Here is a 6,949-nt window from a genome sequence, read left to right as displayed (position 1 = left end):
GGGAAGTCCTAATGCTAAGTACGGAGTAATTGTTTTGTACAATCAAAGTAGTAAATCAAAGATAACTACAGACAGTTACAAGGATCAATGCTCATATTGCTTTTGATAATAAATGGTCAACAGTACCAATCCAATCTACTTCCCTATTTACTCTTCCGTAAATGTGCACAATTTTTCAGAACTCGCATTGCTGGAGAAGAATCTTAAAGACATTGATAACATTGTGAAGTTTTCAAGGAGTAGACCAGATTCTTTGATGGAGTTGATAACAAGGAAACAAGGATGTTAAAGAATTAATAATCCTTATCAATATATTTTTTTACGAAGTACTCCCTCCGTTTCTTTTTGTTGTATCCGTTTCCATTTTAAGCGTTTCATATTGTTGTATCCATTCTATTTTTGGACATACATTTTATCCTAAAATACCCTTATATTTCTATCTAATTACCAAAATACCTAAAGATTCTACCCATATTCCCACCTAATTTTCCTCACCCATAATATTTAATTCTTTTTCCTTCCCCATATACCCACTCTCTCACCTCCTTTATCATCCATCATTATCACTTCTCTCTCTTACTTTATTTCTTTATTATTTTCTCACTCCTTTATTTATTATAATCTCTTACACCCAATCATTTCTCTTACACCCAATCATTACATTTATACCCATACAAACCAATATTCAAATTTTCTTAAAAACCACACCAGTATCCAAATGGATATATCAAAATGAAATGGAGGGAGTATAAGGTAAGAAAATTAATAATTGTATGCATCTAACGTACAATAAGGCTCTATTCTATTGGACTTAAATTGAACTTATATTATCTGAATTTATCTAAATTTATTTTATCTGAAAAAAAACTTAATTTGTCTGAAATAAATTTATTTGTGTGTGAAAATATAAGAAGAAAAACTTATTTTTGCTGAACTTATATTATTTGAAATTATGTAATTTATCTGAACTTAACTGAATAAGTCAAACAGAACAGAGCCTAAGTAGTGTGTACATCAAATGAACTTTTATTAGTTACCTTTATATTAATGATTTTAAAGGGATATTTTTATTAAAGAGACAAAATTTATCACTAAAAAATTAAATATCTTGTACTACGTACATTACATCAGAGTAACTTTTAAGCATTTTAATTTGTCTTTTACTTTGATATACAAAATTTATTATACATCATTTTAAATAAGAATTTATAATATACTAACCAAAAAGAATTTATAATACTTTGTATACCAACCAAAAAGTGTTAACTAGTCCGTATGTATTAGAGTTACTAAAAAAAAAAGTTGAAGCCTTCAAATGTTTAAAAGTTTAAGTTAGGACATCTTTCTCTATCTCCTTTTAATACGTCAAGTCGTCAAGTCGAAGTACTATCACAGAAAAGACGAATAACACTTTTTTTTTTTACCATAAAGACACATTCTTAAATAACTCAAATTAGTCAAACATATCCACATTCTTAAGTACGGTGTACTCCGACACTCCGTAACAAGTTTTGCGCACAAACGGTTTCGTACAATTTTTATTTTACCTTAATACTCTGTAATTTTTTCACTACAATACAAGATCATACCTTCGATAATTTAGGAAAGAAATATGTCTCTTGGTAATTTGGCATTTTCCAAGCATTCTTTCAATTTTGGCCTTTTGGATAGGCAACCTAGTTGAACTATTGAAGTGCACCCCAAACACATCAACCATTTACATATATCGACAAAAACATTAATATGGATTAAAATAAATATAAGCGTAATTCCTTTTTAAGATATAATTGTGCATATGAAATTTCATATATCCACCGTTTGTATAAATTCTAATTAATAGAGTTCATGTTGCATCACGAGAGGTGATTGTCTACCACTCTAAGCTCGTTTCATAAGCAATCCCAATTAGAAACCCTGATCCCAAACAATACTTACTAACGACACTTTTTAATTGTGATTATTGTTTGTTTTAAGACTTTTCTTACTAATATTCTTAAAAGATCTTATTGAAATTAATAATTTTGGAAAGACCTTTTTTCTTTATTTTCTAAACAGTCTCGACCAAGAAGCCAAAAAAGGAAAACTCGGGGAAGTAAAAGTATAAAAAATTGTATCAATTAATCATGTTCATCATTAGTTATTCGAATTCAAGCTAAGTATGCATTCGAGAAAACTCAATAATAGCGTGGATTCACCACTACCGTCGTAACTCACACCCTTAACCACCCAATTTCCTCTCTCGCCCGACTCAAAGCCGTGTGCACCACCACCGCAAAATCACCTACTACCGCCATGGCGCCACATATATATACGGAGTAGTCTATAATTATTAACATATTTATAGTATAATTTGAAATAGTAATAAGACAAATAATATCGGACGGATGTATTAGTAGACCAACTTACTTTTGCCTCTACTATTATTCTTAACATCCTTTTTAATAGATACGACACACGGATTAAAAGGAGATTAAAGGTCTGAATCCCAAAATTTGTGGCTCATTAAAAGAAGATTAACCTTAAGTAATCAACACGCCTTGCACTAAACAATACACTACACTACTCTCCTCCCCACCCCCACCCAAAAAAAAAAAATCTTTCTTTTTTTTATTATTTGTTATTGTGAATGAGTCACAAATGAGAATATAAATTACAATTATTATGCGAGGAAATCAAACCTGAAACATATTATATAGACCTCAATCTTAACCATTAAATTAAAACCTCACTGGTAATATACACTACACTACTTAATTTAATTTCATCCAATTTTTATTTTAAAATATTCAATATGACATGATTCCTTTGTTTCAAGTGACATAATAATTTCAAAATTTCTTTTCATAAAAAGGCTAAAAAAACCAATTAACAAATTAGGAAGTGCATATTTGTTTGAGCCAAAAGATAAGTTGGGTTATCCAAAATTGTCAAAAAAAAATTAAAAAATTGTGAAAATGGTTATTTAAAATGTCAAAAAATGAAATGATGAAGATGAAATCACGCGTGCTTGAAGAGCACTAGACAAGAAAAATAAAAAAGAATGCACAAAAACAAACAGTAAGGCTCTGAATCACAAGGGGACATAAGGCATGCAGTTAAACTGTTGTTTCTTAACATGCTTATTAACTTTTTATTTACTACTCCAAGTAGAAAATTAGAAAATAGTAAAGTTTTCTTTCCTTTTTGGTGTGTTTGATGATGGAAATGAGTGAAATTTTACATTTGCTTTGTTTTCCACATACTCTTTTGCCGGTTCTGTTGATAGGAAACTGCGCTTAATTAGCTCCAACTCCAACTCCAACTCCAAATGGAGCAGGCTTTGTTCTACGGTTGGGTGGACATGCTATATATTGTCCGGGAATGTAAATGAGCCGAGACTCTTAATAAGCTATTCGAGATTGGACACGACTAAAGTTCTTTCATATTCGTTTTAATAATAAATGAGTCGAACTTGAACAACTTTTGAAACTCGTTTATTACAAGAACATATATATATGTTGATTCATTTAAATTCATGAACAACTCATTTATTTATGTATATAAACAAGCTCGTCTATTTTTGTTATTTGTCTGCAATTAATTGTCATTTTCACATAACAATATACTACTCCCTCCGTCTCTTTTTGTTCTTTACGTTTGATATTTTTCACGCGTTTTAACGATTAATTAATTTGCATCGAGATTCCTCAATTTTTTTATTTAAACAAGATAAATTACGTTAATTTATTATGTTTTCACTTTTATCAAAATTCTGATATTGTGAAATGAGAAAATTTTAATGTCCCAATGGAAAAGTGTGAGAGATTAAATTAAATGACCCATTGGTTAAAATAATAATTGGACTCAAATTTTGATAGAATACTAAGTCGTTTATGTGATAATATAAAAGGAAATGTAAATAACATTTTAAAATACCCAAAAAAGAAAACGTAAAGAATAAAAAGAGACGAATTGAGTAACTACGTAGTACTCCGTACATGAATATTCTTTGCACATAACGTACTTTACTATCACCTCCCAGGCTCCGATCCCATTCTATTCGAAGTTGTTTATGTTCAACATTTTTTTTAGGGGAAAAGAATTTTAATTAGGTGAATTTGGACTAATAGAACATTCTAGTAAGTAGTAACCTATGATTAAGGAGATTAGTTCATTATAAGAATCAAACCAAAAATGGTCGAAATTGAGACGACTATAGATTTATAGCTACGGTTATTAAATGGAATTAGTTAACTGATTTATCTCCCTGTAACAATGGTTGAAAGAGGTTGAGTCAAAAGGATGAGACTAGACCTGGTTATTGGACAGGGTAGTCCAATGGACACAGGGTTAGGGTCAAGTTAATAGGGCTTTTATTGGGCATGACTCCTATTGGACAGGGCCTTTATTGGACAGGGTCATTATAGGGTCAAACTTATACTACAATTATTTTGAAAAATAAAATAGTAATGATACAAAAAATTACGTGTATAGCTTCGTATTTACTTGTACTTGCACATGGCTCTTTTGTTTTTCATTTTTCATTGCTCGTTTATTGACCCGCCCACTAATGACCCGCTATTGACCCGCGACCCGCTTTTGACCCGCCCATTATCGACCCGCTAAAAATGACCCTTTCAATACCCGACCCTCTTTTGACCCGCACCGACCCTGACCCGCCCCGCCCGATAACCAGGTCTAGATGAGACCCTTTCCTCGCCTACAAGAAAAATAACTAGGAGTATTTTTTTATTATTATTGATGTTGATGACTTTCATGATGAATAATTTTCTTCTTTCACAATTAAGTGTTTGATCCTAAGGAATGTAGCATTGTTAATTATGCATTCTCATCATAAAGTCAGATATCTTGTTATACGATTGATGTTTGATATGAGGCTAATGTATATATCCACGAGTACACAAAGACAACAACCACCAATGTTAACGTTAACATTGGTGGATGTTGTCTTTGTAGGTTACAATACAGAATTATCATAATCATTGTAACGATTAATTGAAACTTTTAAGGTTCACATTACATTCATTCGATGGACCATAAACACCCCTAGACCTAGCAATCATAAGAATTAACCTTGTAGAGGTAAAAGTAGTCAAATGAGAAAGGAATTGAAACACAGATTATCAAAGTAAGTCAATTAAACAAAGCATGAAACAAAGTTGTTAAGCTTTAGTCAATCAAGGGTGGGTTAATACTAATGAATGTGTTTATAAAAAGATTACTTAAACAAAGTCGTTCAACTTTTTCCACTTCAATTTTATGTCAAGATTACAAAAATGGTCCAACAAATAAAGCAAAGTCGGTATTTAAATGAGTAGTTGTAAAAACGTTATAAATATTTCATAAAGTAAAAGTTTTGCTTCCACTGCAAGTCTTAAAAAAGCCAATAATAATAATCTTAAAAAAAACTAAATTAACACATTTTCCAACCCATATCTTTTTACAATTCCACTTAGCTTCAAACCTCTTTTCTTATGAATTTCTCCCTGGAAATTGTAAATTTGTAATTTAAAGGTCTCTTTTACAAATAACCTTTTCTTTATGTGTAATAATTTCTTTTTTCTAATAGGTACGTACATTTCTTTTTATATAGTACTAGTTTATGAATCGTGCATCGCACGGATGATACTAAATTCTTTTACTGTTACTAACTACATTTTTTACAAAAAAAAAAATCTAATTGAGTAAAATACATATAATTTTTTACATGTGAGATTGATTGAACATGATCACACAAAAAACATAAATCAGATAGTTTAATGTCTAATAAAGTTAGATAAGTTTAGATAAAGTCTAATTAGGTCACATAAATTAAATAAGGTCCTATAAGTTCAATAAGCTCAAATAAGCTACTCCCTCAGTCTCTTTTTGTTTTTTACATTTGGTATTTTGCACGCGTTTTAACGAATAATTAATGTGCATTGAGATTCTTCTAAGTTTTTCCTGTAAACGAGGAAAATTACATTTATTTATAATGTTTTCACTCTTATATAAATTTTGATATTGGGAAAATGAGAAAAAATTAATGTCCCTTTGGAAAAGTGTGAGGGATTAAATGACCCAATTGATTTAATTGGTTAATATAATAGTTGGACACAAATTTTGATAGAATATTAAATCATTTATGTGATAATATAAAAGGAAATGTAAAGAACATTTTGGGACACCCAAAAAGGAAAACGTAAAGAACAAAAAGAGACGTAGGGAGTAGTTCCATTAGGGTTTTATAAGTTCAACAAGCTCAAATAAGGTCCTATAAGGCCCTGTTTAGTTCACCTTATTTCTCCTGATCTGATCTGATCTGGTCTGATATGTTCTAAACTTATTTTTTCTGATCTGATCTGAACTTATTTTTTCTGATCTGATCTGATCTGTTCAGATCTGATCTGATTTGATCTGATTCTTCATAACTAAGTTTAAACAAAAATCTACATTTATTAATATTAAGGGACTTACGCGTAAAATAAATGTTACACAAATTTATAATATTGTTATTATTTATTTGACTTTGCTCTTGATTTAACTATTCCTTATATTAGATAGACCTAGACATGATCTAGATAGATTTGATCTAGACATATAAGTTATGATCTAGATATGATCTATACAGATCGGTTCTAATCTGGACATGATTTCTACATATCAGTTCTGATCTGGACATGATTAGTTATGATCTGGACATGATCTGTACATGATATGTACATACCAGTTCTGATCTGGACATGATCTGTACAGTTTAGTTTTGATCTGGACATGATATGTAAAGTTCAGTTTTGACCTGGACATGATCTGTATAGATCAGTTCTTCTCTGGATATGATATGTACAGATCCGTTCTGATCTGGACATGATTTTTACAGATCAGTTCTGATCTGGTCATGATCTGTACAGACCAATTCTAATCTGGTCATGATCTGTACAAGTCAATTCTGATATGGACATGATCTTTG

Source organism: Spinacia oleracea, chromosome 5 (genome assembly GCF_020520425.1).
Source record: "Spinacia oleracea cultivar Varoflay chromosome 5, BTI_SOV_V1, whole genome shotgun sequence".
Classification (NCBI taxonomy): Eukaryota; Viridiplantae; Streptophyta; class Magnoliopsida; order Caryophyllales; family Amaranthaceae; genus Spinacia; species Spinacia oleracea.
The sequence above is the reverse complement of the archived record's forward strand: the minus strand, read 5'-3'. Positions refer to the sequence as shown.